Consider the following 13,135-nt stretch of genomic DNA (forward strand, 5'->3'; position numbering starts at 1 on the left):
ACCCCTTTGAGAGAGTAGTAATATCCACCATTTTATTAACTCGCATAGCTTTGAGGCCTGTTTGTAGGCCCGTGGTGTCTTGCTCTCTCTCTCAGTTTTATTTCAAATCAAATTCGATATATCATTTCATTTTTCACAGTCGCTAACATAGTTTTAGACTCGGTTGAAAAAAAACGGGAAGAAAATCCGATGAAAGTTTCCGTTTAAAGAACGAAATGAATTCTGAAAGGCTTGTATCTTCAAGGCCATTGAGTCTGTTTCACGCCTTTATCTTCAATCTAAGTCGCCATCTGATTTCATTTTTATCGATGGTTTTAGACTCGGTAAAATAAATAATTGAGAACATTGACGCACACACGGGAAATTGCAGAGATATATATTTAAAATCGCGCCACGTTGATATACGAAAATACACCGCCTAAAATAACAGGCATACAGTATATATCTTCGTCATTGTATTCAACATTATTACCCGGAAGTAAAATATGTTTCAGGAAATTACCGAGAGATATTTCTTCGATTTTATTATTATTTATATGCGCGTACACTTTAAATAGGTTTATTTGAAATCTTTAATTTTCACAATGTAATTTATTTGTCATTTGATGATCGGCAAAACGATAGCACAAACACAATACTATTTGCAGGAAGAATGTCGTATCAACCCTCCGATGGCGCTACGGATGCGGACAACGAATCACACCTCACGTCTATGGACGCGAATAGCAACATCCGCACGAATCAGTGATCAATGATTTTCATTGACGTGCCTGGAGGCACAGGGAAGACGTTTCTTATTAACCTGATTCTCTCTAAAGTGAGAGCGAGTGGAGAAGTTGCCCCCTGCGGTGGCCTCATCTGGCATAGCTGCTACCCTCATGCCTGGTGGAAGAACAGCACACTCAAGGTTCCAAATCCCTCTGACACCGAGGGAAGATGGCGTATGCAACATCGATAAAAATTCAACAATCGCAGACCTCTTTCGAAGTACAAAACTCATCGTGTGGGATGAGTGTCCTATGATCAGGAGAGAGAGTTTTGAGGCTGTGGATCGCACGTTGCGTGATGTATGTGACAAAGACGAGCCTTTTGGAGGGATCTTGACGATATGCTGTGGTGATTTCCGTCAACGTGATCGGAGATAAGGGCCGAAATCACGTGTCACAGGTAAGTGATTTAGAATGCTGGAGAGGTGAGCCTTGTGGCTTGCTGGCCCAAATAATCTCCCTGATGATGTCCAGCGTTCGCTTTAGTTCTATTCTCATATCTATTCAAACTGACATTGACCCAACGGGTCATGGGTCGTCTAGGGGTAGCATCATCATCATCATTGCCTGAGGGGTAGCATCATTGGCTGAGGGGCGACATCATTGGCTGAGGGGCGACATCATTGGCTGAGGGGCGACATCATTGGCTGAGGGGCGACATCATTGGCTGAGGGGCGACATCATTGGCTGAGGGGCGACATCATTGGCTGAGGGGCGACATCATTGGCTGAGGGGCGACATCATTGGCTGAGGGCGACATCATTGGCTGAGGGGCGACATCATTGGCTGAGGGGCGACATCATTGGCTGAGGGGCGACATCATTGGCTGAGGGGCGACATCATTGGCTGAGGGGCGGCATCATTGGCTGAGGGGCGGCATCATTGGCTGAGGGGCGACATCATTAGCTGAGGGGCGACATCATTGGCTGAGGGGCGACATCATTGGCTGAGGGGCGACATCATTGGCTGAGGGGTAGCATCATTGGCTGAGGGGTAGCATCATTGGCTGAGGGGTGGCATCATTGGCTGAGGGGCGACATCATTGGCTGAGGTGTAGCATCATTGGCTGAGGGGCGACATCATTGGCTGAGGTGTAGCATCATTGGCTGAGGGGCGACATCATTGGCTGAGGGGCGACATCATTGGCTGAGGTGTAGCATCATTGGCTGAGGGGCGACATCATTGGCTGAGGGGCGACATCATTGGCTGAGGGGCGACATCATTGGCTGAGGGGCGACATCATTGGCTGAGGTGTAGCATCATTGGCTGAGGGGTAGCATCATTGGCTGAGGGGTAGCATCATTGGCTGAGGGGTAGCATCATTGGCTGAGGGGCGACATCATTGGCTGAGGTGTAGCATCATTGGCTGAGGGGCGACATCATTGGCTGAGGGGCGACATCATTGGCTGAGGTGTAGCATCATTGGCTGAGGTGTAGCATCATTGGCTGAGGGGCGACATCATTGGCTGAGGGGCGACATCATTGGCTGAGGGGCAACATCATTGGCTGAGGGGCGACATCATTGGCTGAGGTGTAGCATCATTGGCTGAGGGGCGACATCATTGGCTGAGGTGTAGCATCATTGGCTGAGGGGCGACATCATTGGCTGAGGGGCGACATCATTGGCTGAGGGGCGACATCATTGGCTGAGGTGTAGCATCATTGGCTGAGGGGTAGCATCATTGGCTGAGGGGTAGCATCATTGGCTGAGGGGTAGCATCATTGGCTGAGGTGTAGCATCATTGGCTGAGGTGTAGCATCATTGGCTGAGGGGTAGCATCATTGGCTGAGGGGTAGCATCATTGGCTGAGGGGTAGCATCATTGGCTGAGGTGTAGCATCATTGGCTGAGGTGTAGCATCATTGGCTGAGGTGTAGCATCATTGGCTGAGGGGTAGCATCATTGGCTGAGGGGTAGCATCATTGGCTGAGGGGTAGTATCATTGGCTGAGGGGTAGCATCATTGGCTGAGGGGTAGCATCATTGGCTGAGGGGTAGCATCATTGGCTGAGGTGTAGCATCATTTGCTGAGGGTCACATCATTGGCTGAGGGGTGGCATCATTGGCTGAGGGGTAGCATCATTGGCTGAGGGGTAGCATCATTGGCTGAGGGGTCGCATCATTGGCTGAGGGGTAGCATCATTGGCTGAGGGGTCACATCATTGGCTGCGGGGTGGCATCATTGGCTGAGGGGTCTTCTCCTCACTGCTCATTACTAAAAACTGCTCTTCTATGTGAGGATTGATAAATAAAAGCAATTAGAACCAGTAAATTTAGTTTTATATGGCATTTTGCCTCTCTATTAGAAAGTGAGAGAAAATTATATATCTTCGCCATAGGTTGACCTTTGACCCCAACTGTAACCATGGTAACCCCTTAATTATATATAATAACATTGACCCAACGGGTCATTGGTCGTCTTGTATATATAATTATAAAATTGAAATCTTGCGTGTTTGTATGTAACATTCGATCGGTCCGGGGGCGTGGCTTACCCCTTTGAGAGAGTAGTAATATCCACCATTTTATTAACTCGCATAGCTTTGAGGCCTGTTTTGTAGGCCCGTGGTGTCTTGCTCTCTCTCTCAGTTTTATTTCAAATCAAATTCGATATATCATTTCATTTTTCAGAGTCGCTAACATAGTTTTACACTCGGTTGAAAAAAAACGGGAAGGAAATCCGATGAAAGTTTCCGTTTATAGAACGAAATGAATTCTGAAAGGCTTGTATCTACAAGGCCATTGAGTCTGTTTCACGCCTTTATCTTCAATCTAAGTCGCCATCTGATTTCATTTTTATCGATGGTTTTAGACTCGGTAAAAGAAATAATTGAGAACATTCACGCACACACGGGAAATTGCAGAGATATATTTTAAAAATCGCGCCACGTTGATATACGAAAATACACCGCCTAAAATAACAGGCATACAGTATATATCTTCGTCATTGTATTCAACATTATTACCCGGAAGTAAAATATGTTTCAGGAAATTACCGAGAGATATTTCTTCGATTTTTTTTATTATTTATATGCGCATACACTTTAAATAGGTTTATTTGAAATCTTTAATTTTCACAATGTAATTTATTTGTCATTTGATGATCGGCAAAACGATAGCACAAACACAATACTATTTGCAGGAAGAATGTCGTATCAACCCTCCGACGGCGCTACGGACGCGGACAACGAATCACACCTCACGTCTATGGACGCGAATAGCAACATCCGCACGAATCAGTCATCAATGATTTTCATTGACGCGCCTGGAGGCACAGGGAAGACGTTTCTTATTAACCTGATTCTCTCTAAAGTGAGAGCGAGTGGAGAAGTTGCCCCCTGCGGTGGCCTCATCTGGCATAGCTGCTACCCTCATGCCTGGTGGAAGAACAGCGCACTCAAGGTTCCAAATCCCTCTGACACCGAGGGAAGATGGCGTATGCAACATCGATAAAAATTCCACTATCGCAGACCTCTTTCGAAGTACAAAACTCATCGTGTGGGATGAGTGTCCTATGATCAGGAGAGAGAGTTTCGAGGCTGTGGATCGCACGTTGCGTGATGTATATGACAAAGACGAGCCTTTTGGAGGGATCTTGACGATATGCTGTGGTGATTTCCGTCAACGTGATCGGAGATAAGGGCCGAAATCACGTGTCACAGGTAAGTGATTTAGAACGCTGGAGAGGTGAGCCTTATGGCTTGCTGGCCCAAATAATCTCCCTGATGATGTCCAGCGTTCGCTTTAGTTCTATTCTCATATCTATTCAAACTGACATTGACCCAACGGGTCATGGGTCGTCTAGGGGTAGCATCATCATCATCATCATTGGCTGAGGGGTAGCATCATTGGCTGAGGGGTAGCATCATTGGCTGAGGGGTAGCATCATTGGCTGAGGGGTAGCATCATTGGCTGAGGGGTAGCATCATTGGCTGAGGGGTAGCATCATTGGCTGAGTGGTAGCATCATTGGCTGAGGGGTAGCATCATTGGCTGAGGGGTAGCATCATTGGCTGAGGTGTAGCATCATTGGCTGAGGGGTAGCATCATTGGCTGAGGGGTAGCATCATTGGCTGAGGGGTAGCATCATTGGCTGAGGGGTAGCATCATTGGCTGAGGGGTAGCATCATTGGCTGAGGGGTAGCATCATTGGCTGAGGTGTAGCATCATTGGCTGAGGGGTAGCATCATTGGCTGAGGGGTAGCATCATTGGCTGAGGTGTAGCATCATTGGCTGAGGGGTAGCATCATTGGCTGAGGGGTAGCATCATTGGCTGAGGGGTAGCATCATTGGCTGAGGGGTAGCATCATTGGCTGAGGGGTAGCATCATTGGCTGAGGGGTAGCATCATTGGCTGAGGTGTAGCATCATTGGCTGAGGGGTCGCATCATTGGCTGAGGGGTCACATCATTGGCTGAGGGGTCACATCATTGGCTGAGGGGTGGCATCATTGGCTGAGGGGTAGCATCATTGGCTGAGGGGTAGCATCATTGGCTGAGGTGTAGCATCATTGGCTGAGGTGTAGCATCATTGGCTGAGGGGTCGTATCATTGGCTGAGGGGTCACATCATTGGCTGAGGGGTGGCATCATTGGCTGAGGGGTAGCATCATTGGCTGAGGGGTAGCATCATTGGCTGAGGGGTCACATCATTGGCTGAGGGGTAGCATCATTGGCTGAGGTGTAGCATCATTGGCTGAGGGGTCACATCATTGGCTGCGGGGTGGCATCATTGGCTGAGGGGTCTTCTCCTCACTGCTCATTACTAAAAACTGCTCTTCTATGTGAGGATTGATAAATAAAAGCAATTAGAACAAGTAAATTTAGTTTTATATGGCATTTTGCCTCTCTATTAGAAAGTGTGAGAAAATTATATATCTTCGCCATAGGTTGACCTTTGACCCACACTGTAACCATGGTAACCCCTTAATTATATATAATAACATTGACCCAACGGGTCATGGGTCGTCTAGTATATATATATATATATATATATATATATATATATATATATATATATATATATATATATATATATATATATTGTACACCGCTCCTTTCCTATGCCATCTCCAGGCATTGCAAATCGTCATTGCCGGGCACCAAAGGGGGCTCGGCAGTGACGCACGCTGGAAGAGAGTACTCAGTTTTCACTCTGGTTTCTTTCTTTCTTGTTGTACACCGCTCCTTTCCTATGCCATCTCCAGGCATTGCAAATCGTCATTGCTGGGCACCGAAGGGGGCTCGGCAGTGACGCACGCTGAAAGAGAGTACTCAGTTTTCACTCTGGTTTCTTGTTGTACACCGCACCTTTCCTATGCCATCTCCAGGCATTGCAAATCGTCATTGCTGGGCACCGAAGGGGGCTCGGCAGTGACGCACGCTGAAAGAGAGTACTCAGTTTTCACTCTGGTTGTTTTCTTGTTTTCTTTCTTTCTTGGTTGTCCGGACGATATCTCAGCCATCCTTTGAGCTAGGAAGCTGAAATTTCGGCACAGTAGTGAGCAAGTCCTTTGTCAAATACGGTATTTTTTGTTTTTTGAATAATCAATTAATTGAGGAGTTATTTAATTATTAGCGTTTAATTAAGTACTTATTTAATTAATTAAATTTCATTTATCTTCTGACCATTATTAACTCAGGCACCTTTTGAGTTAGGAAGCTGATATTTGGACATGCCAATGACCAGGTGATTTGGCTGCAAAGGATATTTTTGATTTATTAATTAATCAATTAATCGATTAATTATTTAATTATTCGATTAATGACAAAAAAATTTTTTTTTTTTAAGTTACAGATTCTGATGAAATAGTGGTAGTTTATGTGTTCTCTGACCAAATTGATTAATAATTTAATTTTTTTATGATTATTATTTATTTATTTTCATTATTAATCATTTATTTATTTTCTTTCTCATTTGGCCAATATCTCAGGCACCTTTTGAGCTGGGAAGCTAATATTTGGACATGAGTGACCAAGTGATGTGGCTATCAAGGATATTTTTGATTTATTGATTAATCATTTCATCTATTAAGTATTTATTGATTAATCGATTAATTATTTATTGAGTAATCAATTAATTATTTAATTTTTTATAAATGACTTATTTAATTAAATTTCTAAAAGATACATCTTCGGATGAAGCACTACTGGTTTAGTTATGCGATTAGCCAATTGATTATGAAAATATTTTGTGATAATCTTTTATTGATTTTAATTATACAATTAATCAATCAATTAGTGTACACCTCTCCCTCCCAATGCAGCCTCAATGAGCTGCACTGCGGTATTGCCGGGCGCCGGAGGCGCCCCGGCAATGCCGCGCTGCAGCATATTTAATTATTTGGCATGGGGCGGTGTACTTTGAATGTATGTGTACTTGTTTGTTTTCTTGCTTTCTTTCTTGTTTGTTTGTTTTCTTTCTTGGTTGTCCGGACGATATCTCAGCCATCCTTTGAGCTAGGAAGCTGAAATTTCGGCACAGTAGTGAGCAAGTCCTTTGTCAAATACGGTATTTTTTTTTTTTGATTAATCAATAAATTAAGGAGTTATTTAATTATTAGCGATTAATTAAGTTCTTATTTAATTAATCAAATTTCCCTTCTCTTCTGACCATTAACTCAGGCACCTTTTGAGTTAGGAAGCTGATATTTGGACATGCCAATGACCAGGTGATTTGGCTGCAAATGATATTTTTGATTTATTAATTAATCAATTAATCGATTAATTATTTAATTATTCGATTAATGACAAAAATTTTTTTTTTTTTTAAAGTTACAGATTCTGATGAAATAGTGGTAGTTTATGTGTTCTCTGACCAAATTGATTAATAATTTAATTTTTTTATGATTATTATTTATTTATATTCATTATTAATCATTTATTTATTTTCTTTCTCATTTGGCCAATATCTCAGGCACCTTTTGAGCTGGGAAGCTAATATTTGGACATGAGTGACCAAGTGATGTGGCTATCAAGGATATTTTTGATTTATTGATTAATCATTTCATCTATTAATTATTTATTGATTAATCGATTAATTATTTATTGAGTAATCAATGAATTTTTTATAAATGACTTATTTAATTAAATTTCTAAAAGATACATCTTCGGATGAAGCACTAGTGCTTTAGGTATGCTATTAGCCAATTGATTAAGAAAATATTTTATGATCATTTATATATTTTAATTTCACAATTAATCAATCAATTAGTGTACACCTCTCCCTCCCAATGCAGCCTCAATGAGCTGCACTGCGGTATTGCCGGGCGCCAGAGGCGCCCCGGCAATGCCGCGCTGCAGCATATTTAATTATTTGGCATGGGGCGGTGTACTTTGAATGTATGTGTACTTGTTTGTTTTCTTTCTTGTTTTCTTTCTTTCTTGTTTGTCCGGGCGATATCTCAGCCATCCTTTGAGCTAGGAAGCTGAAATTTCGGCACAATAGTGAGAAAGTCTTTTGTCAAAAACGGTATTTTTTTTTTGATTAATCAATAAATTGAGGAGTTATTTAATTATTAGCGATTAATTAAGTACTTATTTAATTAATCAAATTTCCTTTCTCTTCTGACCATTAACTCAGGCACCTTTTGAGTTAGGAAGCTGACATTTGGACATGCCAATGACCAGGTGATTTGGCTGCAAAGGATATTTTTGATTTATTAATTAATCAATTAATCGATTAATTATTGAATTATTTGATTAATGACAAAAAAATTTTTTTTTTTAAAGTTACAGATTCTGATGAAATAGTGGTAGTTTATGTGTTCTCTGACCAAATTGATTAATAATTTAATTTTTTTATGATTATTATTTATTTATTTTCATTATTAATCATTTATTTATTTTCTTTCTCATTTGGCCAATATCTCAGGCACCTTTTGAGCTGGGAAGCTAATATTTGGACATGAGTGACCAAGTGATGTGGCTATCAAGGATATTTTTGATTTATTGATTAATCATTTAATCGATTAATTATTTATTGATTAATCGATGAATTATTTATTGAGTAATCAATTAATTATTTAATTTTTTATTAATGACTTATTTAATTAAATTTCTGAAAGATACATCTTCGGATGAAGCACTAGTGGTTTAGTTATGCTATTAGCCAATTGATTATGAAAATATTTTGTGATAATCTTTTATCGATTTTAATTATACAATTAATCAATCAATTAGTGTACACCTCTCCCTCCCAATGCAGCCTCAATGAGCTGCACTGCGGTATTGCCGGGCGCCTGAGGCGCCCCGGCAATGCTGCTCTGTAGGATATTTAATTATTTGGCATGGGGGCGGTGTACTTTGAATGTATGTGTACTTGTGTATATATATATATATATATTGTTGCGAATATGGAATTTGACCTCCATATCCGCTTGTAAATATTCCCCTATCTTCTCCGATACTCCCCAACTCTCCCCTTACCCCATTCCCTAGTCCCATTGTCTGTAAACAACACCCATTAGAGCCGATCTTCCCCTTCATTCCCCCATTAAATGTCGTGCCCAGGTCCCCCGCACCACACGTAGACCATTATAGGACATCTTGCTAGTTATTCTTAATCTATGTCAGTTAAGGACTTGTTTCCATTAATTATGACTCTTCGTTGCACCAGAATGTGATGATATGGCACCAGTAGGAGTTTAGGACCTTCCCATACCTCCCCGCATCTCTTCCCATCATCTCAAGCTCCAACAACAACCACAACAACAGCGGCTTTGCGTCCTCACTCCGGCTCGGTTGGCCGCCATTGAACATGTGCTCGACGGGGTTACCCAGAAGGGGGCTCCCTGTCGGCCCCTCGTCAAGGGCGGAGCCGGTAACCCCCGCACCCAATGAGAAGCCATGGGCCGATGCCATATGGGGCGGAGCTAACGAGCGAGGGCGTGACTCCCCGCCGGATATACGCGGCCCCGCGCCGGATGTGACGTCAGATGCGCCCCGAGCTTGGAAGGACAAGACGCCACCCTCCCGAGCGCTGAGCGACCTCCCCGGCATCTCCACCAAAGTCGCGACCCACGAGCGCTGAGCGACCTCCCCGCATCTGCTGGACACCACCGTACGTGATTCTGTCCCTGAGCCAGGTGCACCTGAGCCATCGACTGCCGCTTTCCTTGCCATCAAATCCCGTGTGAGTCAGTTTTTGTCCTGTTTCTCTGTGGTCTGTCTAGGGTTAATATAAGGTTGTGTCTAAGTGCCCACCTTCCTATGTTTCCCTCTTGTCCCTGTAATCTAACCTTTTCCGCCTTAATATAACCTCCTCCGGAGGTCTTGAGAACTGAACCCTTGGTGTCGTATTGTGTGATTGTAACCCAGCCGGGTGTCTTCTCTTTCCGATTGAGCCAGCGTAGCGCGATTAGTTAACATTCGGGCACAATCGGGTAACGTGTGCAGACGTGGTCATACCATAAAACCGCTCGGGAAATAACATCCAAGCCACGTCTGTAACAATTGGTGTCGAGGAGTGAGATTGGACCCGGAGCGCGTTTACGCGCTCGAAATTATAACAGCGAAATTTGATTGTGTTTTACAAAAAAAAATAATAATAAAAACCCGAATTTTGAAAGTCGCGCTATGGCGGATCAAGACGGCTGGGGTCCGGTAGGGGAGAGTGAAGCAGGGTCGGTCCAGGACCAAATTGAGACACGTGAGGAGAGCGAAACAGCGGGGGTAGCAGACGCGCGAAATGGCGCCTCGCACATAGCTACGTGGGCCGCACCCGCTGCACAAGTGGGAGGGATGGCCCAGATGCAGGTCCTCATGGAGCAATTTATGGCGCAAATGCAGGCGTCCCTCAAACTGCAGAGTAACCAATTGGGGGTAATGGGGAACCGGATGGATGCTCAGGGTGAGCGATTGGAGGGCCAAATGGGGGTAATGGGAAACCAAATGGGGGTAATGAGGGACGAAGCGAGGGGTACCGGTGAGAAGTTAGACAATAATTTTGAGGAGTTAGACAAGAAAATTGAGAAGTTAGACAATAATTTTGAGGAGTTAGACAAGAAAATTGGGAAGTTAGACAATAATTTTGAGGGGTTAGACAACGGGATAAAAGAAGTGAAAAATGGGTTAACGGGGGTAGAAAACAGAATGGCCGCTCAAGAGAATCAAATGGAAGGGATGCAAAAAGGGTTAGAGGGGTTAGAAAACAGTATGGAAGGCAAATTGAGGGACATGAGGGACCAAGCGGAAAGGGAAGTTAAACAAATGGAGCAGCAGATAGAGGGGGTCAGAATGGGGGTAGAAACCAAACTGGATGCTCACAGGGAGGAAATGGAGCAGATGAGGGTGGCATCTGGGCAGGAGATGCAAGTGATGGGAGAGGAGATCAGAAGAGGAGTGAGTGAGGAGGTCGGAGGAGTGCGCGAGGAGGTGAGGCACTGTGAGGAGCACATGGAAAAGGAGGTGAGAAAGGGGACTGTAAAGTTACAAGGGGGCATAGAGGACCTGACGCAGGAGGTGGAGCAGCTGACGGTGGGACAGACGGAGTTAGTGGAGCAGGTTCAAAGGAACACTGCGGTATTAGGAGGTTTAAAAGCGACACAAAACGACATAAAAAACGACTTGATAGCGACGAAGAGGGAATGTCAGATGGTACGTGAGGGACTGACAACGAGGTTGGACGAGGTGATAGAGGTAATGGAGACGAAGGACCGGCAGGTGAGGACGCACCTGGAAACGGTCAAGGTAGCCTTAGAGGATGAGCTTGAGGAGACGTACCGGGGAATAAAAGAGGTGAAGCACAAATTAGAAGAAGTGGAAGAAGGGATGAGCGAAATTAAGAAGCGACGGAGAGGGGATAAGAAAGAGATAAAGGAGGAAGTAAAAGAATTGGTCCAAAGTCTGTGTTTGGATCGTGATGATGTGCTCATTAACCGGATGAGGGATTCGCAGGTGATGGAGGAGAAGCGAAGAGGAAGAGGACCCGGTGTAAGTGGTGACCAATATGGTCGTGCGTATGATGCGCCAGGGGATTTAAGGAGCTTGGGGGTCGAGATAGACCCGGGTGTTCGTGAGAGGCCGTTGGTGAAGTGTGCGACAGGTCTGGTGTGCGAAAGAGGAGGTGTGCAAGAAAGTCCGACTCTGGGGTGTGTGAGGAAAAAGTGCGTGCCAAGGAGTGAGTGTGCTGGCGAGAGTGAGTCGGTCGTAGCGCGTGTGCGAGGGAGCACGTGGAAGCGCGGGGTGGTGAGTGTTACAGAGGGTGTGACGGGAGAGTGTGCGCGAGAAAGGTGTGTGACGGACAGGTGCATGAGGAAAGAGTGCGCTGTCAGAAGTAAGGAAGAGTGTCCACCTGTGGTGAGTGTTACAGAGGGTGTAACGGGAGAGTGTGCGCGAGAAAGGTGTGTGACGGACAGGTGCATGAGGAAAGAGTGCGCTGTCAGAAGTAAGGAAGAGTGTCCACCTGTGGTGAGTGTTACAGAGGGTGTAACGGGAGAGTGTGCGCGAGAAAGGTGTGTGACGGACAGGTGCATGGGGAAAGAGTGTGCTGTCAAGAGTAAGGGTGAGTGCGTTGTCACGAGTGGAGGTGAAAGTAGTGAGAGTGACATGGAGCGTGAGTTAGTTGTGACAGGTGAGCGAGGATGTACACCTGGGATGGAAGGATGCACACCTGGAATGGTAGAGCGTGAGTGGGAATGCACGCTGGAGTTGGTGGTGAGGCACGTGGTTGGGTGTGCGAATGAGAGCACACCTGTGATTGTCACAGAGGAGGTGACTGAGGAGGGGGCGCGAAGAGGTGTTTTGGTGAGGTGTGCGACCAACGAATGTGTGCCAAAGTGTTCGGTGGTCAGGTGTGTGACCAAGGCTGTGAGTGGAATGAGAGTACCTGGGTGTGTAAGGAAAGGTACGAGGAGCATGGGCACGGCTGGATGTGTGAGCAAGGAACGGGCTGCGGGGTGTAAGCGTCCAGGTGAAGCATCGACGTTACACGGGTTAGAGGTTAGAGCGACTTTTAGCCGAAGCAGGCCCTCGGTGCGTGCCGGGCCTCGCTTTGAACGGCCGCGTCCGTGCTCCACTAGGCGGAGCTGGCAGCCCGATAGGAAGGGTCGTTATGGCGACCGCGTTGTGTTGAGACGTGCCGGCAGGTCGAGATCGGGACATTGGATGGCTCCACGCCGAGGTGATGCGTGGGATCTCGGCCCGGGTAAGCCCCCGTCCCTGCACCGAGTACCGGACGCATCCAGCCGCTGGCACAAAACAACCAGCATCCATTGCTTGGCTTTACGAAGCCGGGCTTTGGACAGGGATTGGCGCACCGAGAGGTATTAGTGAGTAGACTGGGTGATGAGGTTAGTGTTTTGGACCCAAAATTAGAGAAAAACAAAATTTGATGATTGGCAAGGGATTGGCAGTAGTGATTGGCAGGTGATGG

Source organism: Myxine glutinosa, chromosome 6 (assembly GCF_964187855.1).
Source record: "Myxine glutinosa chromosome 6, kmMyxGlut1.1, whole genome shotgun sequence".
NCBI lineage: Eukaryota > Metazoa > Chordata > Myxini > Myxiniformes > Myxinidae > Myxine > Myxine glutinosa.